Source organism: Pinus tabuliformis, chromosome 6 (genome assembly GCF_031772625.1).
Source record: "Pinus tabuliformis cultivar Carrire ecotype Pingquan chromosome 6, CPIR1, whole genome shotgun sequence".
Classification (NCBI taxonomy): domain Eukaryota; kingdom Viridiplantae; phylum Streptophyta; class Pinopsida; order Pinales; family Pinaceae; genus Pinus; species Pinus tabuliformis.
This window is the reverse complement of record NC_142292.1, coordinates 1,484,610,617-1,484,637,471: the sequence shown is the minus strand read 5'-3', so window position 1 is coordinate 1,484,637,471 and position 26,855 is coordinate 1,484,610,617. Positions and strand designations below refer to the sequence as shown.

Genomic DNA, 26,855 nt, shown 5'->3' with positions numbered 1-26,855 from the left:
AACGTGGGTACACTAAATGCTTTCAGATGTAGCGAAAATCTTTCAACAATTAAAGACAAGTCCATGTTAGAGAAATTTAAACAAATGTTGCAAAAATCTTTCAACAATTATAGACAAGCCCATGTTAGAGAAAGTTAAACAATATACAATTTTATCTCAAATGCATCTCTAGTTAACCAACAATTCAATACAACTCTGTTTTTTTGTTTGTTTGTTCACTGTCCACCTTCATAAATTAAACACAAGTTCATGTTAGAGAAAGTTAAACGATGTTAATTTTTCTCTCAAATGCATCACAAAATAATATTATTAATTCAATTTTAAAATTATATTTTACATCAATTTCCAAAAAACAAATATCCATCTTTGTCCTTTAGCATAAATCCCAAGCTCATCTATGGTATGCAATTTGACCCACAATCTGATGTAAAACGTGAATGCTTCTAAAATATGTACCTGCAGGTCATCATCGTTTAGCTGCACCAGCCCTTACTCCATGCGAGATGATCCACAATATGATCTAAAACTTTAATGCTTGTAAAATATCTACAAAAGTTCAACATCACTCATCATCAGTCAGTTATATTAGTCCTTACCAAATTCTTCTACCTCTGGGTACCTTCAATAAGTTGACATAATGTAATCTTCCACATAACTGATCGAAAAAGGGAGAAATTTTTTTGCATTGGTCATTTGATATTGTGTTGAAATGGGCTACTGCTAGGCTTGCATATCCATAAACATATAAATCAAGTTATTCGAGGAGTTTTTCATCTCGTGCTATGAAAAATCATGAAACCTTAAAATGGGACAACAAGAAAATATAGCATAAATGTCTCACAAGAATGCATTACCAACCAGGTAACATCGCTGAATTGATCATCACTGGAAACTACCTCTACTCCCCCTCGAAACTTGATATTGTAAATATCTTCTCCACTAGATTTGTTGAGCTGTACTTATAAAAAAGCATGTTGAATAATTGAGGGAATTTACATGCTCATATTAGTATACCAAATTTGTGACTATCCATGATTAGCTTGCTTAGCCATGAAAGTGAAGAGAAGGTCCTACCTAGCTCTTCAAGCTTGTCCCTCATCAAATGGAGCTCGACATTGCTTTCCCATTAAACAAGCACTGCACTTTCCGTGTTGCTTTTGTTCAATCTCTAAAATACCATCCATCAAACTTTCTTTAGTGAAATGGGAAAGATAGTGTGAACTGAAATGTACATATATTTGACACCAAAACATATTACTTTCTTGAACACTTCTGGCTATCAAAGCATGTTCTTGGGCCTCCTCTATATCCACCAACCTGAATAGTGCATGATATTCAATACCAAGAGTGATTGCCTTGTTATTTACCTTGCCCTATTTGTAGCGTTTATGGTCTCTAAAAACAAAATGTAACTGGGGTCTTTGCTTCATAATTTGACATACTAAAAGAAAATTTTGTTGCATCCCTGACACATAGTAGACATTAACGAAGACTAGCTACATACCTACCAAGGAAATATGCACATATCCTTTGTGTTCTATTATAAACATCTCCCCACCACCAAAAAACTACAGATGAAAAATAAGCATCGTAGTTAACAAATCATTCGTGTCTATTGGTGAACTGGCAATTTGCACCAGAATCAATATACCAAGCTGATGATTGTCTATGATTTGCATGCTTAGCCATGAAAGTAAAGAGAGCAATCTTTTCTTGGTGCTTCACAACATGGGCCTTCTCCTCTATTGAGATCCTCCATGGTTGTGGTTCTCATCCCGCATTTTTTTGGAAAAAACATCTTATTATGCCCCGTCCTTTCCCAATAGTGACATGTGAAGGTATTTTGATTCATTGCTTCATCTATGATGCTTTGATTGTTTCCTCCATATTTCATTTTAGCAAACTTGCCCTTGCCCTTAAAGTTTGCTATCAATACTAGTTTTGAGCTCACCATATTGATTTCATTGTCAAATTGCTTTTTCTATTTTACTTATTGCAGAAGTTTTATGCATATCTTGTCAATATGTAGGCCTTTGTTAGCAACAATAATATTAAGTGCTTCAATAAAACACTCAAATTTAAGTTGCATGAAATGTGGAAATGTCTACAAGTTTTTGAAATGGGAACACCTGAAAGCATGAACCCCCTCAAAATGGGTATGTCGGGAAACATGGTGATAAAAAGTAAGCAAGAAATTAAGAATGATACACAAATTACTTTTTGGAAGGAGATCCATGTCTATTTTGACTCTCATAGATTATTACATGATGCGAAATTCATAGCATGGTGGTCTTGACTATGCCAATCCCGTACCCTCACACATGAACAATACTTGAATAGAGTTATAAGACTGCAATAATAAAGTTGAAGAAAATACATATTAGAGGGATAGAGTGAAGGTGAAAACCTTAAGGCTGCAGGAAAAGAACATAAGAGGAAGTAGATTTAGCTCTCCCTAAATTGATGGCACTAGCAATTATAAGCTATCATTGGAGCAGTCCCAGATGATAACGTTGAGATTGGAAGGTACTTGTAAAAGGACAAATTTACGATAGTGTCAAGCAAGAAGAATGGAAAAAGGAAACTAGTTAGAAGGATGACCATGGTTGTTTTAATCTTGAATCTTGGCTGATGGTTAAATTCACAATAAACATATTTCGTATAAATTTTGATGATTTCCATAAAAGTCCTCTTTTCTTTAAAATAAAGGACATGTTCCAAAGGTAACTACCTTATAAGTTCAAATATCACATGCGGGCACTTACAACATTTTGTCAATGGTGGCATAACTTATTCAAGGTAATGAAAAACAAAGAGGGGAGGAATATATAGAGAATAAGACAATGTTGTTGAAAAGTAAGTAGACAAAGAGACTATAAAGAAGAGCGTGAAACCACCAATTGATGGAACAAAGGAGGGTTCCACAAAAGACAGTTGAGACGCAAAGATATCATCAAAATCAAATGTATGAAATTTCTCATAGATAAATCACAAAAGACAATTTTACCTTCAATGCAGAGAAACCTGCCCATGTAGATCATAATGAACTAAAATTTTGATATAAAGATGTGCGGAAAGAAATATCCTGATAAAATGTCCCATTAAAGACCGAGCTCTACATTCTCAAACTAATTATTATGAGAAACCAAGGCCTTCAATAACGATAAGAACTCAACCACAATTATGGCAAAATTTTAGAATTTTGTATAACCACCCTTCACGTTACTGTTGATTAAATTACATGCTTAGGCACATGGTGCACACAAGTACTGTCTCTAGTGTGCAAGAAATGGCTTTGGCCAAATATATAACAACGTTGAAGCAATAACAAGACGATGAATATTAGAATTTCCTATTCATGAGATAGACATTTGAATTCAAATGGTAGCAAAATGAGAATAACACCTTACAGTAAAAGAATTTGTAACAAAGGAGTGCACAAAGGAGAGGAGTTTATGCTTATATAATATGGTACACATCATGCAAGACTACCAACCTCTAGAAACAACAACAAATGTTACAGTTTAGGAAAACACCACTGGTAGAGATTAACAAATAGTTGTACAATAGTTTGCTCTTTCCTTGAGGTCAAATCCCAAACCAAGGAATTATTGTATGCATACAAGAGGAGAATGGATGTACCATTATGGGCACAACAAAGGCCAACAAATTTCATTGATTTTGACACATATTCAATAGATATCCACTCTCTCAATCTTACAGTTTTGCTTAAGGCTTTACATCAATTATTGGTACCCACCTTCAAGAATACAGAGAATGAAGCATCCTATAAAGTGACCATAACCAAATACCATTCCGGAAAGTTTTCTAAAATACGTGTTTGACCCCAGTCATAATGATTTTTCAAAGCATATGAGTACCTTGGGAATTTGCAATCCAATGGGAAAGACTTTCTGTTAAAAAAAGCGAGAGAAGATGGATGGGGTATCACTAGGAATGTAATCCCTTCATGTCACTCCAGAGGCTCCAAAATCTGTCGACTCAAGCAACATCTGGAAAGCCAAAGAGATTTATGGCTTGCCCTCTTGAGAATATATAAGGAGAAAATTAATATGGTATTCCTTTTATGGACAGAGGTTCAATTGCGTATTTTCAATTTTGGAAACCAAAGAGGCAACAATTCATGATTTTGCTGCAAATCTAGAGAACATAACATTTCCTTTGTTTATTCAGGGTCCAAATGTGATTATACAAAGTTTTATGGTATTGCTCAACAATGTTGCATGTCCAAGGGATCTAACCACTTTTGATTGCAATTTGGTCCTAAGACATAATAGAGGTGGGTTTAAAAGATACTTACTCTTACTCCTCCGATAAGACTGATTCTGGTGCAACTTACAAACAACTGTCGAGTTGGTATTAAATTTAGATTCTAAACCCCACTTACCTGGAATTGTTAAGGCTGGTAAGTTAAGGTGTTAATTTCCTTTTTAGACCATTTTCTCTGCTCATTAGCTTGGATGACAACAAAAGTAAAAGGGATGCAAGAAAACCAAAATGAAAGTAAGACTACTGCAAATTACATATGGCCAACCAAAGACTAAACCCTATTACCTCAAAATAGCCTGTTCTAGCAGGGTATATGGATAATTCAAACAACACATAATAACAAGATGTCACCATTGTCTTTGTTTAACAATAATTTTGATGGCATATTAATAAACTTGTCTACGATAATCGTATGACTAGAATTAATAACATGGATGTGAAAAACCGTGTAATTAACACTGTGCTTCTAAAACATCGATTTTTACAACTCACCTGCAATACCAATTCAGTGGTTTTATTTGTGAAATCTTCTCTATGTGCTCTTATAATACATCGATAAAATCCTTCAAAAGAAACAAGGCTGTAGAAAAAAACCTGATAATTTCCACTGAAACCATTCATATTGTCCAGATGACAAATTTTCCAAAAATATGAAGAACATGATCCAAAAAACATTCCAACATTACTACCTCTGTTTCACAAACAACTAATGATAAGAGCCCTTTGCCCAAAGAGTGATATGTGTCTACGTTACCAGAAGAGGGAAAAGGAAATAGAAGCAGGAATTTAATGACAAGCAGAGCTAGAGGGTTTCAGAAGGTAAGAAACATAAACCCCACCTTCCCCAGTGTATTTTACAAATGCAAAATTGATTAGCAATGCACTAATTTAGTGTCAAGATAGGAACATATACAACAACAGGAACAAAATGAAAAATACATCCCCTAGTCATGTTTCTGGTAACATAGATAGGAATCTAATATAAAACCTACGACAAGGGGAATAGGCACACATAAAATCAAGCCATGCATTTGAGTCTACGGTGTTATAGCCAATAAGAAATCATTGTATAGATATTTAAAAAAGATGGTCACTGGGAAAAAAACTAACCTGTTACCCTTGATTTTGAACCAGGTCTTTGCACATTGATTTTGAGCAGCAGCCAGATCACCCTTCAGGAACAACCCAACACAATAGATGCCCCTACCTCTTGGTTGGACTCCAAAGTAAGATGGCATATTCTACACTCCTTCTCAAACTGGCTCCCAATTATGTCTAATTTCCTCTGTTAACTAGAAGGCACATTCCCTTCTGGTGCCTTCCCCTCAGGGTTAGGACCCTTCTCAAGATCTACATTGGAACTATAGAAACGATCTTAAAGAGAACGCCTTGCGAGATCTGACATTCCTGCAATATCATTTTTGAAAGCATTAAAATATTCATATTCATCATCATAAGTTCCTCCGCTTGAAGTATATTGTGAATGCCATGACTGATATTCAACATCGGAATAATTTGGTTTGTCTGCACTGCTATCACATATGGTCTGTATGAGATGGTTTCCTCTTGCTCCTCATATGCTGGAACATTTATGGACTCATCTTTAACTGCAAAAGTTGCTCCTCATATGCTGGAACATTTCTGGACTCATCTTTAACTACAGAAGTTTAATACCTCTCCATGCTAACACGTAATGGGCTATAAATTTAAGCTTACTCATCAATATGATTGAAAAGGCAGACATGGCTTAGTGCAATTCAACACTGGAGGACAAACTCAATTGACCAGCATGAAGGAGAAGGGTACAATGTGCCAGAGAGGATGGCGTGAAAACGAAAATTGGAAGGGAAGGCACATGTATGGCAGAGGGTAGAGAGCTGCAGACACAGGCGGTAGTGGAAAACATGAGCCGATAACAAAAATTGACGGAAAAATTCTATTGCTTGGAGGGACGAACACATGGAAAAATGTTATTGGTTGGAAGGGAAAAATCCAAGCTTTCTCGTTGGCTGGGGTGAACAATGTTTGCCCACCCCAAGCCAGCAAAGAAAATGCCTATCGGCGTAATTATATTCCTTCAGCCATATTTATTTATGTGGTTGTGTATGTGATTGATATAAGCCTTCGACATTTATCAACCACATTTATTAATGTGGTTGTCCTCGTAATATATATGGTAAAGTGGGGTGAATATCCATAGTGAAGAATCTTGTCATATTATAAGTTTATTCTAAATATTAAGTTTTTATATGCTTATTAATTTACGTTAAATATGGTTAGGAAATTACTATTAGTCTCTTCCAAGGTCACTCTAGCAATCCATTTATCGATTGACCATTATTAGTTTAACATTGACCAACAATTTATAATGTTTAACTTTGAAAAATGAATATTTATTTTTCAATATTATTAAAAAAATATTTTTCAAACATTTGATTGGACTATATATTGAAGGTCTTATTGTAGTCTTTACATAATAAAATGCCACGTGGATAAGTGCATGGCATATTTTATGCCATAATTTATGGATATTGTTCCAATATTCATGCATGATTTTTAGATATTTGTGTAGTGATTTTTCAATCCAAAAATGAAATCCTTGAAAATAGCTCATATTCACTTAAATAACATATTTACCATCAATTACTTTCCACCATAATTTAAGCAAGTAGTTACATAAAAAAATGGATAGAAATAACATGTAAATAAATATAAATTCAACATATTGATTCCACATTTAAAAACGTTGACATACATACATACTTACATTACAGTTACACATCTCTCCCTATAGTAAGCAAGTAGTTACATAAAAAAATGGATAGAAATAACATCTAAATAAAGCCTAGATATAACGACGACTATTCAAGGTTCACCATTCTTGGTCTTTGCTTCTCCTGGGGTAGGTTTCTCGTGATTCTAACGTTTCAAGTTTTTTCTAGTTAGAGATGGCTTATTTTGGACTTTTATATGTATGTGGTCTATTCACTCTTCCATCGTTTCGACAATTGGAGGTTCCCTAAGTCTCTGGTTCTAGTCGCCTATATTTCCTCTCAGTGTTTTGTCTATGTATCTCTTGAGAGCTATGTATGGATTTGGACCTTGTGGATATGAGTACTCTCCCTCCCTCGTTCACATATATTCGTGGATTTCGTAAAAAATATGCATTACATCATGAACAAAAAGACGTCGTCGCTTTCTCTAGTTCTAGGGGGGACATCAAAATGGATAGGGTTTTGACTTTGGTGGAAAAATCTCAGTTGGGTCGTATTTAGGGTCGCAAATTTTCGGTTCAAACCCTCAAAGACTGGGTCACAAAGGATATTTATCACCATATGAAGTGCCCTTCGGGAGTTGACCGTTTGGCCAAAGGGTGGATACAACTCAAATTTGAGAATGTGGAGGATGCACAAAGTGTTGTAAAATAATTTTGGCATATTGATTCTTCCCTTGTTTTGTTTAAATCACGGACCCCTTTATTTTATGCTCAAAGGGAGTGCTAATATTTGTTTCCCATTTGAGTTCATCTTCCGGAGTTTCCCCTGGCTTTATGGGCAGACAAAAATTTTCACGATATTGGTAACTCCAATGGAACATATTTAGCTCATGATTCTTCATACTTGACTTCTAGAGATATGGTTACTGCACGAATTCTAATTAAGGTTGATTTGAGGGATGGCCTTCCAAAGGATATGGATCTTGGTGGGGAGGAGGGTTTCATTTAGGACTTGGATTATTAGGGGATTCCATTTAGATGTGGTTGGTGTCATCAATATGGCCACTTGGTTAAACATTGCCCTGTTTTTCCATCGTCGGAGGAGGGTGAAGAAAAATTTATTTGAGAGGACTTTGTTCCTTTCAATCATATGCCATCATCTTTTGGGGAGTTAGGAGGTCTCCCTAGGCATTCTAAAGAGCTCATGTCAACAAAAACATTTCCCCCTCTGGATCCTATGTTGGTGGATGAGGGTCTTTAGGGTCCTCTAAGCTTCACGCTCCAAACACTCTACATTATTTTACTTCTAGCACTTCTCAATTTTTAAATCATTCTATGGACATTCCTACTCCTGTTTCTCTTATTTCCTCATCTACTTTCCAACATTCTAATCCTCTCCCCTCTTATTTGTATCCTCTTGGCTTCCCTCCACAAGTTCAGTGCCCATTTTCTCTGGAGATGGGTGACCTATACTCCTTGGTCATTTCTCCATCAAATTCCCCCTCCCCCTCCCTGGGGATGGTTCATAATCTTATAACCTTTGTCCTCGTTGCAAAATCCTTTTCCAATATCCTCCCATAGTGGGCTTCGGTCAACTTCAAATCTCCTTTCCAGATCATCATAGGCGTGGGAGAAAATCAAAGTTGACTAAAACCATGGAGCATGCCAAAGTTGATTTGGCTGCTGGGAGATGAGTTTCAATTCAAGGGGCCCTTAGAGTAGTTGTTACCCCTCTTTAGGTGCTCAAATTAAAATATTGTCTTTCAACTACTGGGGCCTTGCAAGTATCCATAAAAGACTTTCCCTTAAGCGCATTGCAAAATTTGATTTTCCTAAAATATTTTTTTTACAAGAAACTCCTAGCTCTATTGAATCTATTTCTAGATGTTTGGAAAATCTATTGGGTGGTTGGTATTTCTATGTCTTAATGCCTCTAGTCATTTGGGTGGCCTTGCGATCATATGGAATAAGAAATCCTTAAGTTGACCAATTCATGGAGCATTGTATCAGGTTTACGTATTGAAATTTTCTCTAAGGATTTGGGTCAACCTTTTTCTTTGCTAAATGTATATGGGCCCAATCAAAATAGGAAGTAATTTTGGGAATCCTTCTTAAAAAAATAATTTATTGATATTCCTTCCTTAATATTCAGAGGAGATTTAAATTTTTCTCTCGGTTCTGTGGAATACTAGGGTGTTCAGGTCATGGTTGATCCTTTGACTGATTTCTTCATGATCAACTCACTTGTCAATCCCTTATTGATGTGGATCCCATCAAACTGAAGCCTACTTTGCAAAATAAGAGAGCATGGTCGGATTGGATCGTTAAGCGACTTGATCACTTCCTCGTATCTAAAAATGTCATGGATATTTTTATCTTTATTAAAAAATGGGTTGGTGTTGGTGGTGTTTCAGATCACACCTCCATCTTTCTTGAAATTAAAGGTGCTTCACAACAACCTATAAGTCCTTTTAAAATGAATTCACATTGGCTCAAAGATAAATCCTTTTTTGAATTGGTTGGGCGAGTTGGTCCTTATTTGACCCTCTGTCTAGAGGCTCGGTGAGGAAACACTTTGCAAAAAACCTACAGTGTATCGAAAAGAAAACAAAAGAATCGACCATGGCCAAAAAGCAGGCCAAATCTACTAAGCTTCGAGAGATTAAACACAAATTACAAGTTCTTATAGACCAGGAAAAGGAAGGGTTTGGATTTGTTGTCTTTAAAGTGGAACTCTTTCATCTTGAGTCATGAAAACAAATAATTTTAGAAAATCGGGAGGTAGAATGACGATTAAAAAGTAGAGCCATTTGGTTTGAGAATGGAGACAATAATACAAACTTCTTCCAGGCCTTCACCAAAGGGAGTAAAATGAGAAATACTATTTGGTCCCTAAGGGATCAAGAAGTTCGAGTGGCCTCTTATTTTTTCTTTTTAGCTGACTTGGGAAAGAGCCACTTCGAACATATTTTCAAGGCCCAAGAAGAGGCTACTATAGCTAAAATTATTCACATTACTCTCCCTTTCCCTCTTTTTATCAACACAGCTAGGAATAGGTCTTTAATGTATCGGGTCACTGAAAATGAGTTGAAGAAATTACTTCACAGTTTCCAAAAGGACAAGAGTCTTGGTCCTAATGGCTAGGGTTTGAATTTTTTATGAGTCTATATAATACACTTGGTTTTGATCTTCTCGTGGTGGTCGAAGAATCAAGGAGGAAATGTAGGATGATCTTGATTTTTAACTCTACCTTCATTCCATTGATTCCAAAGGTGGAAAATTCCACGTATTTTGAAGAATATCACCCTATCTCTTTATGTAATGATGTATATAAAATTATAACAAAAGTGATTGGATTGTGGCTTGATCCTTTTCTTTCTGCCTCTGTGTCAAAGGAACAATTTGGCTTCCTGGAAGGTCATCAAATTCACGAGGCCATTGGGGTTGCGCAAGAAGGAATTAATAGTTTTAAATCAATGAATCTTAAAGGGGAAATTTTTAAAATTGACTTATCTAAATCATATGACCAAATAAACTATATATACCTTAGGCTTCTCCTCACACATGTGGGTTTTGGTCTTGATTTTTATAACATGGGTAATGAGTTGTATTCATATTGTCACTTTTGTAGTGTTGATAAACGACATGAGCTCCCCTTTTCTTCATGCTCAGAGGAGTCTTCGTCAGGGCTATGTGCTTTTTCCCCTTCTTTTCTTGTTGGTGGCTGAGGGTTTGAGTCATCTTCTAGTGGAGGCCAAACAAAGGGGTGCCTTTCAAGGTTGTGTGATGACCAAAACTTTGGCTATATCACATCTTTTATTTTTCAATGATATTCTCATCTTCAGTAATGGTTCCCCTCAGTAAGTGGCTTTATTGAAGAATATCCTGTCTATGTTTGGGAAAGCTACTAATATGATCATTAAATTTCAGAAATCCACTCTTCTTGTTTCCAAGTTGGGGGCTGCTAAACTTCAACGAATTCTATTTTTTTTTTTTTTTTTTTTTTATTGATGGTCCCCTCTTGGCTGGATGATGGTATTAAATATCTGGGGTATCATTTAAAACCTAACAAATATCATAAGACAGACTGGCTTTGGTGGACCATAAAAATGGGGAAGCATAAAATGGAGTAATAGATGGCTTTCTAGGGTTGGGCATCTGGTCCTCATTAAGTCAACCTTTGAAGCCATTCCTATTTATTGGGATTCTTTGGATTGGATTCCAAAAGGAATTCTTCAGTGCATCAAGTGCATTTGCTTCAAATTCATACGGTCATGGAAAAAAGAGGAGTCTAGTCTATCTTGGGTTAGGTGGGGGAGCATCACACGCCCTAAAGCGCAGGGGGTTGGGACCTCAAGAATATATTCATGTTCTCTCATGCACTTACATCTAAAAGTGGATGGTGTTTACTATCCTTAGAGATTTTATGGTCTTCAATGACAACTGCAGAATACATCTCTCCACTCTTAGTGGAAGATTGGGCACAGAGAGTTGATAATCCCAAGGGGAACATCTCAATCATTTTGAGGGCCCTAATCAATACCTTCGAGACAATTCACAGAGGACTAGCTTGGAAAGTGGGATATGGTGTCATAATTTGTATTGTTTAGGATCGCTAGCCTGGGAGTGGTCGTGATCATATCCTTCCTCCTCCTTTAATTGAGCTCCTTTGGGATCGTGGTATCGTTAGGTTGGCTTAGATTGTTAATCCAACCACTATTATAGTATGGTGCTAGGGTTGGAAATCCTCTACTGAGCTGGACATCCATGACATTTTTAGTGGGTCGTTGAGAAACTTCTTCCTAACATTAATTTGTGGTCATATTAGAATCCCTGACAAGGAGGATGAATTAGTGTGGTCTTTGTATTCGTTGGGCATATATTCCCCTAAGGCATGTTACATATTTATAATTTCTTAACATAATATCATTGATTCGTGATGGTGGTAGAATTATATTTGGAAATAACGTTGCGTGTCGAAGACAAATATTTTAATGTGGTACATCATGTATGGGAAAGTGTTGACCTGGGATGTCCTCTGCAAATGTTTCTTTATGGTTCAAGTTGTTACTCCCTATGCAAAGTTGAGGATGAATCGATCACACAACTCTTTATCCTATGTCCATTTGGTCAACAAATATGGTCTCATTGTTAGTTTGTCGAGGCTTTGATCAATTCATGGATTAGTATATCTGTTGAAGATGCCTGACAACATTGGCTTTTTCTCCCATCCTCTCATATATACAAAACATCATCTTTGATTATTTGTTGGGGAATATAGATTTCTCATAATAGATCAATCTTTAAAGATGTTGCCTGCTCTCTTGGGTCTGTTTTTGCCTAAGCAATGGCCATTTTGAGTCCCACAAGAAAAGGATGTGCATAGAGACAGAGCAATCGAAGAAGAAAATATTAATCAGTCTCTTCCTCGGGATTTTTTGGATGGGGAATCTAATGCCTCGAGGGACTATTGTGGTGGTGATTTTTATTTACACATCTCAACCTCTCTTTACTTTCATGTTTCTATGGGATTTGGGCTAGGATCGAAGAACTTTGCGGAATTTTTATCTTGTTGTTGTCTTCTCTCTTTTTCCATTGAACAGGGGATTCCATACATTCAGTTGTTTGGTGACACTTTGCTTGAGATTAATTGGCTTAATAATGCTTAGGCTTGCATAAATATTTTCCTATCCCATATATTGGACCATGCTATTAATCTAAAAAAATATTTTAACTCCTTTTCATGACAACATATAATCAAGGAGCAAGATAGGGAGGCATATCGATTGTCCAAGGTAGTTATAGGTCCAGATTAGGGGCATTGGTAGGTTCAGGAGGTTCATGATTGTGTTTCTTCCTCATATGTTTGTGGTCCAATGATGGTGCCTATTACAACACATGCGGGAGATGTTGCATATTTCCTTTGTTTTTTCTTCTCTTTTTCTACTTTCCCGATGATATATGAGCTTATTTCAATGCTCCTTTTTGGCTCCTTGATGTGAGCATATATTTATACACTCTAGATACAATTTCCAGACTTGTTTCTAGCTTTTCTCTGTGACTTTATGTTTTGATTGCTTAGTCCACATTGTTATATTTTGGACTCTGATGATATATGTTCTTGATAGTCTTTTTGGATATTATATTGCAGACACATTTAATGTGTTTACAAAATGTAATTTTTATTATCTTTAATAAAATTTATGTTCTTTTTTTCTTTGAGAAAAAAAAGAGTTTCTTTTTCTTTGAGAAAAAAAAAGAGTTTCTTTTTCTTTGAGAAAAAAAAAGAGTTTCTTTTTCTTTGAGAAAAAAAAAGAGATTTTCTTTCAAATGGGGCATTTTTAGTTATTTTTTTTGTTTTTTTAATGGGATTGAGGTAAAACACTCTTCACAACCTCTTTTTGCCACTAACACATCCCCCCTCGACCTTAATAATAGTTGGCACAAGAGCATTATGCACACATGCCTAAACAAGATGCATATGCACATTTTCATATCAGGTCCATGCCCACCTCAATGTCTTACATAAACATACCTTTATAGCTTATGCACTCATGCACTTATAGCTAATAATCTCAACCATCATCAAAATCATCACGGAAAGAAAATGAACAATTGTTGATAGTTATAAAATTGAACTACCATCAATAATTGAATAAACATTCTTAATGTAACTTAAGTGTATTATTATTATTCATGCTATTATATGTATGATACAAAACATGTTCTAATTCAACTTTAATAATATTTAAATATTCGTTATCGGATCTTAGTTATAGTGGTTTGATGAACAATTTGTTTCCCCAACTATGTGGGTTGAAGTCTCTAGAGACATGTTGTAACTGACTAGTTTGTGGCATTTATGAAATCATTGTATCTATTGTGTAATAATGGCAGTCAATATTTTGAAGTTACCGATTCTCCATAAATTCCCGTTCCAACTTTATATATATATATATATTATTCATGCTATTATATGTATGATACAAAACATGTTCTAATTCAACTTTAATAATATTTAAATATTTTTTTATAGGATCTTAGTTCTAGTGGTTTGGTGAAAAATTTGTTTCCCCAACTATGTGGGTTCAAGTCTCTTGAGACATGTTGTAACTGGCTAGTTTGTGGCATTTATGAAATCATTGTATGTGTTGTGTAATAATGCCAGTCAATATTTTGAAGTTACTAATTCTCCGTAAATTCTCGTTCCAACTTTATATATATATAGCATGGGACATTTAGTTTTCTTAAAATGCTTGTATTTTTAAGGATACAATTATCCCTCCTCTTTCGTGTGCTATGCAAAGTACATATTAGAATTATTTAAATAAACATAGAACCATAATCCTCCTGGGAAAATTTCTTATGAGTTTATTGACAAGAGTGGAGCTTGGGCTTACTTTGATGAGACATGTTAAGGAGATCACCTTGCGTGGTGAGAAAGGGGATTTCTTTTCGTGGAGGATTCTCATTGATTCAAATTCAAGGCTTAATCAAGGAGTTATAAAAACCTTGACGAGTTAATGGTTTTAAAGTCGTTGCTTCTACTTAAAGTGGATAAAGGTGCTTCAAAATTTTAAGATTTTAGTGACTCGATTAATACGGGGTAATTTCCAATTACCCCATATTTGTAATAAGATTCAATCTTTTAAGGGTAATTTTAACTTTATCTCGGACCTTTTGTCATGTATTCAAAGAAAGGAACATCAAGGAAAATGAACTCTCCAAAGATGGCTTCTAAATAGATATGGGTTCTTAGTAGATTCAAGAGTTTATTGAGGAACAACTCAGTGTTATTGTTTTATTAGTTTTCTAACTATTAGTTGGTGTCTATGTAGAGCATTTTTGGTAAATTTATTAGGAGAGATGGAATTTTTGTTATCATTCAGGAGAATTGTCTTTTGATTTGGATTTTTTTTTGCTATTGTTATACTAGATGTCTATCATATAATTTTTTTTTTTACTTTTTTTTGGGACTTATATGTGACTATTGATGGCTTTTAATAATCTATTGATGTCAGATGGTAAATCCCTCAAGAATTGTATAGAACCTGCCATCTTAGTTGATCTAGATTTATGAAGGAACAAAATGAAATACAATTTTAAAATAGAAACATAGAGATACAATGAAGCTGAACTTCAATTAATAAATAGAAATGTTGAAATTGTTTACATGCAAGAAGAAAGCAAACTAGCTCGAATGGCGGTAGCTTATCTCTAAGAAGAGATGTGATGGCTATGCACCTTTTGAATTGTGTTACAATGAGGCTCCTAGGCCTTTTTATCATGAATAAATAATTAGAAACCATAAACATCCAAAACCCTAACCTTGGGAGATGAAGTGTCAAAGGCTTATGGGCCCCGATGGGGTAAGTTGGAAGGTCAACTTCTTGGGATCGTAACTTTAGCATGTGATCTTCGTTTGGCCTGCGTGATAGCCCGTTAAAAGATCTATGCAAGGAGAACAACTTTCGACTACAAATGCCAATCAAAGACTTTTGTTTGCCTATTTCCTTAAAGACACCATTTAGGGCCTCAAAATGGCTCCAAATGTTCAAGACCTGAAAACTGCCAAAAATAGAGAACTGCTAAAATAGGAAATTGTACTGAATAATAGGAAACTTATAGGAAACTATGTTGTGAACAAAGTGGAATAGATGGGTGGCCATTAATATCCACCTAAATCAATCCTCCCCCTTTAGGAATCAATGATCCCTATTGCATTAAGTGCCCCTATGAGATGGGGAATCTTTTGTTGAACTTAGTCCCTGGTGAGGCACTTGCCTTGGTGTAAGAGTTGGCCTGCTTTAAGAGCCTGGTACAATTGGATCCTTTGTTAGCGTGTGTTATTAATCTATACATCCATGATCTAACCAGTTGTGGAATTTTCAATGCAATCTAGGTTGTTCTTTATTGGTGTCAGCTGCTCGATAATGTATGATGTGTCGAACAATGGTGGAAAGTATGGCCAAAGGCAGTCCATGTTGAATATTGGGTGTAGGCAAAGGAATGGGGAGATACTTAGCTCAAAAGAGTTGTCATTGAAAACCTTGTTGATGGTGCAAAGTCCATATCAGAGTGGTCGAAACTTCCGATGGGCTCCTGCAAGGCGTTCCTTCTGCAAATGAAACCAAATCTTGTAGCCTACTTGGAACTCATGTGGCACTTGGTGCTGACCATGACATTATTTGTACTTATTATTGGCCTTATGCAACATATCATGAACTAGTTGGCATATGTGTTGAATTCATTTGATAGACTTGGTGGTTTTGTCAACTTCAGATTGAACATGTGCAAATTCTGCCTAGGCAGTTGCAATGGATAGTGTGAGATCAATGGGACATAATGGTTGAATTCACAAGCCCACCTGAAAGGGGTTGTGGTCAACTGAGCTATGGAGAGCTCTGCTGTAGCTATGTTGGACATAGGGGAGACTCTCATCCCATGTTCTTGGATGCTTGGATTTGCACATTTGCAATATGTTTGTGATCATCCTATTGATGACCTCTGTCTGTCCATCAGATTGGCGGTGGAAGGTAGTCGACTTAGTGAGCTTGTTGTCCAATAGTGACTAGAGGCTCAACCATAATGCACTTAGGAATTTTCTATCCTAATCTGATATGATGGTTAGTGGAATCCCAAAATGTACCAAAACTAGTCGAAGAAGAGTTTAGCAGTGGCTTCTGCTGTGATACTCTTCTTATAGGCAATGAGAATAGCCATCTTAGAAAATATATCAATGACCACAAATACACAGTCATTATTGTGCTTGATAGAAGGAAGGCCAGCCATATAGTCCATTGTGATGGATTCCCAAGGTCGGTTAGGAGTAGGAAGAGGGGTGTATAGGGCTTGCTTCTTAATGGTTGGTTTGACGACGGCGTAGGTAGTGCAGGATTTGATATACTTGCCAACATCTTGTTGGAGTTTTGGCCAATAAAGATACTTCTACAATGTTTCCAATGTCTTCTCCACACCAAAGTGTCTTATGACCTAACTATAATGCATCTCCCAAATCAGCTTGGCACGCTCGCTTGATGGAACACAAAAGTGTCTTAGATAGCACACCATTCCATCCTAAAGTGGAATTCTAGAATTGGCTTTCCATTCATTAACATTTTATAGGTGGCGATGAATTCTGAGTCATTATCATATCACTACAACAAATCCATGTGATTAGCTCCCTTTTTTTGCTTCTAAGGACTGTTTTAGTGTATTTTTCTCCAATTTTTTTTAAAAAGGTCAGCGCTATTCATCCAGATGGTTCAAATTTTGGTGTTTCTTTCGCCGACCAAAACATTTAGGTGCTAATTTAGGAAATAATAGCACCATATATATCAATGTCAATAGCGTCGGAAATAACGCTTGAAATTAGCGCCAGAAATAGCGTCGTAAATTACGCCATAAATAATGCCATCAATTTCCCTAAAAATAGTGCCAGTGGTATTGTCGGGTTTGGCTCTTTTTTTTGCACCTACATTACCTCCTTGGTTAGCTCCTTTTTTAGCCCCGGATGTGTCTAAATAGTTAATTAATTGAGTTGTTGGGGAAAAGTGGATATGGGATTTGAGGATTATGGGATTTATGGATTTATGGTACGAGGATTAAGGGTTAAGGGATTATGGGTTAGGGTTTAAGGGATTAAGGGTCAAGAGATAAGGGATTTGGTGCTTACAGGTTAGCTAGTTTAATGGTTAATGGCTGGGCTATTTCAAGTTTGTATGGTTTGTCGAAGCTTGTTGTTACAAGATTACATTTCAGTTCCTTTACTAATTTGGATTAATTAAGGTTCCAGGAGCTATTGTTGTTACATAGACAATTGCTTAACCACATGTTGTCTTTCCTAATCAAACCAGATCTAGGAAATCAAATTATTTGCCTAATTATTACATACCTCACCCTACCATAATATTGCATGATTAGATCATTCTGTCACCATTACATTTTACAGTTAAACCATTGCAACCATCACTGCTTAAGCTATGAGGATATGTTGGGTCACAAATTTGTCATATTTTTGCTACTTATTTTCCTATTTCTTTTATCCATTTTTTACCAACAGGACCATATGTTATTATTGTAACAACCCTTATTCATCTAAGTATGTTCTTTGTCACTTGTCGATTTCTTAGTCCAATTCTACTTATAATTTTACATTAAAACTACTTTCTTAGGCTGTTTTTTTATTATCATAAAACTAATGTTATGACTGTTTTAGGTTTGGATGGCCTGTCGAAGCTTGCTGTTACAGGATTGTATTTTAGTTCCTTTATCGATTTGGATTTATTAAGGTTTCGGGAGCTGTTGTTGTTATAAAGACAGTTGCTTAAGCACGTGTTGCCTTTCCTAATCAGACAGGATCTAGGAGCACGCCAAAGTCAAAAGAAACAACTCATCGCTTGGAGATATTTGTGGAGCATCCAGATCATTTGGTTGAGATATTTTATAACTCTATATGTAATAAAAGGAAATTGTTATAGTTTTACCCCTTACATGGAAATCATTGTGTAATTTCGAAGATATCATTTTATTTGAAGATCACATGAGAATCATTCTCATGATAATATTCTCATTGTAATTAAGATCTCTAAAAGAGAAGATTGTTTTCCCACGAAGGCTAGAGCAAAGAATTAGAGAATAAGATTATAAGGGGAAACAACATAACTTTGTAATATTGATACTTTTATTAATGTAAATCTCAAATTTGTGGTTCAATAATTTCCTCTAAGTAGTTTGTGTGCTTTTTAGTACGCCAACCCATGTTGAGGAGGAATGGCCCTCCTTCTTAGCAGGGATCACTGGTTAGTTAGAGTGGAATATATAATTGCATAAATATTTCTTAGTTATTTGATTGTTGTTACGACTGATGTTATAGTTAATTTTGTGTGTAATTTAATTGATTGCAGTAAGCTGTGGATGGTGTGACAACTTAAGCCCTGGATCAGTCCCTTAGTTTAGTGTGGCATTGATTTATTTATTTTGTTGTTACAGTTTGGATTGCACTTCCTTTTATGTGTGCAGATTGAATGAGTGATGGTTTTCATGATTCCTGTGGGAGTGGTTGTGTCACGCCCCTACACCTGCGGTGATCTTCCAACCGCTTGTAGCGAGGTGTGGCACCACCGAGCGCTTTCTTTTTAACAATACTAACACTCATGGACTACACCTACTTCAACATGAACATACTTAGCTTATGTTTTTGCAACTGAATAGAGAATTATCCTTTATACTTTAGTGAAGACCATTCTCAATTATTAACCATGAACAATAAACCGAGAACATCAACAATAAGCAAGTACAAAGGGAGGGGCAACTCCCAGAAAGTCTGCCCAACAATATATTATAACAGCTTCTTCAATATTACAACACAAGTAATGCTTGGCAAACTCCAAGCCAATACTTAGAATAATTTTACAACAAGGCATAGAACAGCCTTTTACAATTATGTGCACCTTTGCACAAAGTGGAATGCTCACCCGAGCCACCTATTTCACCTTGTCAAATCCTGCACACAATTATCTGCACATAACTCCCACCTCGGCACGCTTGCCTCACCCAAACCGCACTTAAAGTCCAAAACTGCACCTAGAAGTACTACGCATGAGATATGCACAGTCTTCTTTACTCTTACGCTGTTTTACCCCTTGTGCGAATGAATAGTGCGAAGTTGTGTTGATGAAATGAGCTCCCACACACTTGTATTTATACCATCCTTAACGCAGGTTTACATGGGGTGTGCAGCCCATGGCCGACCCCCAAACCTACTAACATATGCCATCAAAAGGGGCTTTTGCAAGGTCGGCTTGCCCTCCAACCGTAGCTCCTTTCAACGCATATAAAGGCTCAACACTTAGTCGCATTTCTGCCCAAGTGTCTCTCGTCGTCCATAGTTTCGTCGCATTTTATGTCGCAAAGTGACCGCACACCGTCGCACAATCGTCGTTCAGCGCGCCCGCCCGCGCCCGTGCACGATCGCCCGCCCGGCGCCCGTCGCACCCGCAACCGGAGGTCCTAACATTCTCCTCCACCTGAAATCGTTGTCGTCCTCGACAACATACTATCATCCATGATGTTGTCCCCTCCACATAAGGCAAACATCACCGCAACATATGTAGAACCATTGTCATCTGCAATATGTTGTCTATGTGTGTGTCTCCTTCATATGAAGAGATCATCCCATCAAACCGACTCTTGATGTGCCCCATTCAGGTCCATGAAGTCCCCTCCATCATCTGCAATGTGCCATCCTCAAGTCTCCATAGAAACAAGTATGCACTTGTCTCACCTATCCATGTGCTGCCCATGATCCTCGATCAAATCAGCTCCCATGTATAGAAAGTAGTCGAGTCTCGGCTCAACTCATGCTCAAGTGTACCACCAAAGCATCATCATCATCATTGTAACTTTATCACCTCAAAGTGTCTCATAACGATCCTCCACATTAAGTCACTCTTTCAAGCCATGCCCATACACGTACTTTGAAAGTATGCATCCCATACTGCATCAAAGTCTCCTGACCTCAGCTCCTCAATGCATTAGATCCTCAAAGTCCACCATACATGAAGTCCCTAAAAGTCACAACAATCTCATGTCCTCATGAGCTCCATAACTCATCCCCATGTAGTAGGAATGCTCCATAGCTGCTCACAAGTCCATCCAAGTCTTCAATCAACTCTCGATGTGCCCCATTCAGGTTCATGAAGTCCTCTTCATCATCTGCAATGTGCCATCCTCAAGTCCTCATGTCACACTAGCAATTCCTCCTGCATAACATTCCTGCCCTAGCACTCCTCTTTGGATGTCCCTTGACATCTCTACAAGTGCTTCCACACAATGTCCTTGCATAGGTCTGCCATGCTCCATGTCTTCAAGTCTCCAACATGATGTCCATGACTAAGCTGCCCATGTAGTCCAACCAAGTAGACACATCACAACAACTGGCCATCTCATCCAAGTCTTCGATCTTCGGTTTAGTGAACTCGGTCACCCAACCATCTCATCATTATCATGTCATGAGTCTCTTCACCATAGCTCCTCCACCAAAGTGTCCATCAAGACTTGCTCTTGGTCTCGGTCATGAGAAGTCCACCCAAGACATCATCAAATGTGTGCCCTCCTCAATCTGTCCATGAGTCATGCCGGGCACTTAGCCAATTCTCCATGTGGCTAAAGCATGACTCAATCTTCCACAACGATCATCAAGTTCCACCCTTGTCACGGGTCCTTACACCTTTCATCATAAGGTCACAAGTAACCCCAACAAGCCTTGCAACAACTGACAATCCTTGCTTCTCCATACAAGGTTCCATCATAGTCATCCATGGTAAGATGTCCTCTTGCCTTGGCAAATTGGCTTTGCCCTTCACTGCACACGGTCCATCTCCCAAATGCCCAAATGAAACACAAGTATCATTACTTACTTCATCATCATGAGGCCCCTCCATGTGAGTGACCTCATCCATCCATGTTGACAAACTACACGATCCTGGTTCAACTTGATCAGCCTCAAGTTCATCCTCCATCGTAGTCATGCCTGCAACATCTTCATCACAGAAGGGGACAACAATAGCCTTGTTGCCCTTCAAGAAATCTTGTCCAAGTATCACATCGAAGTCGTTCATCTCCATCACTGTGAAGTCCAACTGACCCTTCCAGCCTTTCATCTGCACAGGTATATCATGTACCAAACCTGCCACCTTAGCTCTAGGGTTTACTGCCTTGACCTCCATATCTGATGGGGAGATCATCAGTCCAGCCTCTTTTGCTAACCGTGTCGTCATAAAGTTATGTGTAGCACCTGTGTCTACCAGAGCTTGAATGGTCTTGCCATGAACCATCAAGTCGATGAAACCCAGACTGTTCATCCATGATTTCTCCATAACCTTATCTGCATCGGCTTCACCCGCCATGAGCAACCCAGCTCTATCAGGCTTCACCATTTTACCTTCGTCACGAGCAACCCTGCTCACCAGCTCCGACCGAGCTCTGATACCAACTGTCATGCCCCTACACCTGCGGTGATCTTCCAACCGCTTGTAGCGAGGTGCGGCACCACCGAGCGCTTTCTTTTTAACAATACTAACACTCGTGGACTACGCCTACTTCAACATGAACATACTTAGCTTATGTTTTTGCAACTGAATAAAGCATTATCCTTTATACTTTAGTGAAGACCATTCTCAATTATTAACCATGAACAATAAACCGAGAACATCAACAATAAGCAAGTACAAAGGGAGGGGCAACTCCCAGAAAGTCTGCCCAACAATATATTATAACAACTTCTTCAATATTACAACACAAGTAATGCTTGGCAAACTCCAAGCCAATACTTAGAATAATTTTACAACAAGGCATAGAACAACCTTTTACAATTATGTGCACCTTTGCACAAAGTGGAACGCTCACCTGAGCCACCTATTTCACCTTGTCAAATCCTGCACACAATTATCTGCACATAACTCCCACCTCGGCACGCTTGCCTCACCCAAACCGCACTTAAAGTCCAAAACTGCACCTAGAAGTACTATGCATGAGATATGCGCAGTCGTCTTTACTCTTACGCTGTTTTACCCCTTGTGCGAATGAATAGTGCGAAGTTGTGTTGATGAAATGAGCTCCCACACACTTGTATTTATACCATCCTTAACGCAGGTTTACATGGGGTGTGCAGCCCATGGCCGACCCCCAAACCTACTAACATATGCCATCAAAAGGGGCTTTTGCAAGGTCGGCTTGCCCTCCAACCGTAGCTCCTTTCAACGCATATAAAGGCTCAACACTTAGTCGCATTTCTGCCCAAGTGTCTCTCGTCGTCCATAGTTTCGTCGCATTTTATGTCGCAAAGTGACCGCACACCGTCGCACAATCGTCGTTCAGCGCGCCCGCGCGCCCGCCCGGCGCCCGTCGCACCCGCAACCGGAGGTCCTAACAGGTTGAATGCCATATTGGATAAATATTTATCAGTTGTGGGATTGTTGTTAATGCTGCTATCATAGTTAATTCTGTGTGTAATTTAATTAATTGCAGTGAGATTTGGATGGTTTAACAACTTAAGTCTTGGACCGGTCCCTCAACTTAGTGTGGCAGTGAATTATTTACTTTGTTGTTACAGTTTGGATTACACTTCCTTTTATGTGTGTAGATTGAATGAGATTGGTTTTTAGGAGTGATGTGAGATTGGTTGAATGACATATTGCATATATTTCTCAGTTATGTGATAGTTGTTACTACTATTGTTATAATTAATTTTGTGTGTAATTTAATTAATTGCAATAAGCTTTGGATGGTGTGACAACTTAAGTCCTGGACCGTTCCCTCAGTTTAGTGTGGCAGTGAGTTATTTGTTTTGTTCTTATAGTTCGGATTGCACTTTATTTTATGTGTGCAGATTGAATGAGGGATGGTTTTCAGGAGTGCTATGAGAGTGGTTGAATGATAGGTTGCATAAATATTACTGCTGATGTTATAGTTAATTCTGTGTGTAATTTAATTAATTGCAGTAAGCTTTGGATGGTGTGGCAGCTGAAGCCCTGGAACGGTCCCACAATTTAGTTTGGCAGTGAATTATTTGCTTTGCTGTTACAGTTTGGATTGCACTTCCTTTTATGTGTGCAGATTGAATGAGTGATGGTTTTTAGGAGTGTTGTGAGAGTGGTTGAATGACAAAGTAGCTTATTTTGCAATATTTCTTCGCATTGAATCTGTGAAGTGTGTAATAACTTTGTTGATTGCTGAGAGTGCGTGTGCAATGAATTTGGGTTGAGATTATTTTATACTAGTCATCATCTGCCTTAGCATAGACTTTGCGCGGTAGTCTTGTAAAAATTAAAGCCTACCTAGATCGATAATTAAATGTAAGAGTAGGTCTACCAACATTAAAATGCAAACAATATAAAAATAATGAAGTTAACAAAGTTGCTTATTCAAATCATTGTGAGATACACACATTAATATTTTATTAACTTTTATGTATTCATGAACATATGTTGATACAAAATGAATGGAAGAAGCATTCAAGTAATCCTAATTTTTTTTGCCAACAATTCATACCATATCTTGAACATTATATTAATTGAAAAAATATACAATATTTACAGCCATGAGGTTCATCTCTGCCTTAGAACGAGGAAACCAAAGATAAATCAAAAGTTCTCTGCCCCTAAAGGGGGAAACCAGAGCTTACAACTTCCAAATTGAATCTAAAAAATGTGTGGCCATACAAATTACACGGGAGGGCTGAGCCTCACGAAGTCTAGATTGTAGCATGAGGGGTGGTAGAAAATTTGAATTGTAACAAAACTAGGGGTGCCTCAGTCGCAAACTTGGCACTTATGGGCTGAGCATGAGGGTTGTTATCGCATTGATCACCACTGAGCCAAAACGAGATTGTTCTGCAAGCCATCGAACAAAAATAAGGAGAGAGAACCAACCTTGTGCTGATCAAGTTGTTGATGGATAAAACATGCCACTGTGAAGCTAAACTGACGTTGAACTTGAGCCGCCATGTGCTTGAGAGTTTCCACGAGCTTGCATCGAAGTGGTAGTCTCCAGAAGCTCCTCCAAAATGAAACACCCATATGAGCTAGGCCAAGGGTTGTACTGGGGGGGGGGGAGCTTCAATCGTCGGCGGGGGAGCAAGGGGCACAAAGGGTGGAAGAGGAGCTTTGCAAGAGGGGGAGGGGATGAAATTTTTGGAGGGGAGTGTGATGAGCACCAGTATTGCAGCAAGAATCCTGCAACTCCTGGAGCTACCAAATTTACTTTATCAACCTGGGGTTCGTACAAACTTGATTACTGGTGAAAGAAAGAGAAATATACTCTAGGAGAAAGCTTGTCTACTGCAAATAAGGAAAATGACTGAAATCCTATGCTAAAAACACACCATTCTCTAACTAACTGCTGAGAAACTATGCTTTACAAGAATTCCAAGCTAACATGTATGAAATGCTACTATCTAAAGCATGGAAATTCAAGACATCAAACATCACTACTATGCATGTAAAGGACTAAAATAAATATATTTTGTTCTTTTTATTCTTTTTATAGAAAATCAAGTGTAAACCCTAATCTCTTTTGGTGATGTGGCAGGTGGCTTAGTGATGATGGTGGATGATTGGGAGGTTTAGGAGATGGTTGGAAGGTTTGGGAGACCCTTGGGTGACCTGGTGTGGCTTCCTAGAGGTTTTCCCTCAATTTGGCCTCAAAACAGGCCACTACAGGAAAACCTACAGGATGTACTAGAAACCTACAGGATTCCCTGTATTTCTATAGGATACAGCTGAGAGCAAAATGATGGTTGTTGGAGGTGATGGAAGGCTTAGGGAAGGTGGTGGATGGGTGGAATGGAGTGAGAAAATGCCTAGGATCACTCAGAACTCAAAACCAAGGTTAGGAGATGGTTGGATTCGCTCAACATGCTTGGAGGAATTTCTATGTAAAATGATGAGATTGGTGAAGATCTTGGTGAAAGCAAGGAATGATTATGGATGGATGAAGTTGGAAGGTGGTTGCCTGCTATGAGATCTCTTTAGATTTCTGAAGCACCTGCTTTGCATCAAACATTTATAATTGCCAAAAAGTCATGTAAACAAGAAGAATTCTAACAAGCTAGAAAAGCAGAATTTAATGAACTAGCTGTCTACTTCATGCATGAGAAAAATTGATGAATAAAATGGAATCACAGATGAAATTTACTATAAGACTAAAGATGGAAGAGATGGTAATTAAATCCTACACTTGCAAAAATGATCAAATGCTGGTTCAAGTACAATAAACTCTAAATCTTATGAGAAAATGGAAATTTGTCTTTTTGGGGCTGCATAAGGGTCTTTTCCTCAAATCATGATCCCTGAGGGAAGAGGTGAGGCCAAGACACCTACTGACAGATTTGTGGTGCTCCTTTTATCCCTTCTAACCTGCTACTGAAGTAAAGCACAAATGGAAGCAAACTAATAAACAACTAATCAAATCCACAATACTTGCAATGAAATACTTCTAGAGACAATTTAACCATGACTCTATGAAACTAAGCCAAACATATAGATACAAGAAGAGGAGCCTTTTCTGCTAGGGTTGGGCCCTAACCCAAGATCTTCAGCCCTCTGGGTTAACTCATTGCTGGATCAAGAAAAAGCTCATTTTCATTATCAAAACAAAAAATTACATCAATGTCTTCCACAAGTCTGGAGCTCAAAAATAGCTAGTGTTTTTACAACCAAAATTCAAATCCTAATGAGGCTCTAGGCCTCTCTACTTATAAAAATGAAGTCCCCAATGAATTCCTTAAATCTAGGGAGGCTTAGCTCCCAAACTCGAGATGAACTAACTCTTTGTCTATCACTTGCTTGACTACCTTTTGATCTTCATGACTTGGCTGATTGCACTCCGAGCTGGTGTGATTAATGGAGGAATATTCGAATGGGGGAGGAGTAAATGAGGATGATTTACCTCCTACAATCTCTCTCCCTTGTCCCATTCGAGTTTCAAACCTTAGTCTTGCCAAAATTCCTTGATTTTCTCTTCCAAACCTGCATTCAATGCATATTAGTCCACTAGGCATAATATCTCACTTTAACTCATCTCATTAAACAAAATATAATCAAAACATGTAATAAATTGTGAGAAGAGTTGATTTGACTAGCTAGGAGGTGAATTAAGGCCCATATAATTACCCAATGATGAGGCTCATCATCACCCCCTATTGAAAGTGTTGCTCATCCTCTGAGCAACTTAATCAATATCCATGTCTTTCATAGCTCTAGTAGCCTCCTTGACATCCCATGCTTCTGCTGTGGTTTCCTATTCTTGTGCATAAAATCCTGCCTTCTTTTCTACCTCCTCCCACCGC

At 37.7% G+C, this 26,855-nt stretch overlaps 1 pseudogene; it reads right to left on the bottom strand.

Annotated features, from left to right (window-relative positions):
• Positions 1-528: 528 nt before the first annotated feature.
• LOC149264239 (uncharacterized) lies at positions 529-21,786 on the bottom strand (annotated as a pseudogene).
• Between the last annotated feature and the right edge of the window lie 5,069 nt (positions 21,787-26,855).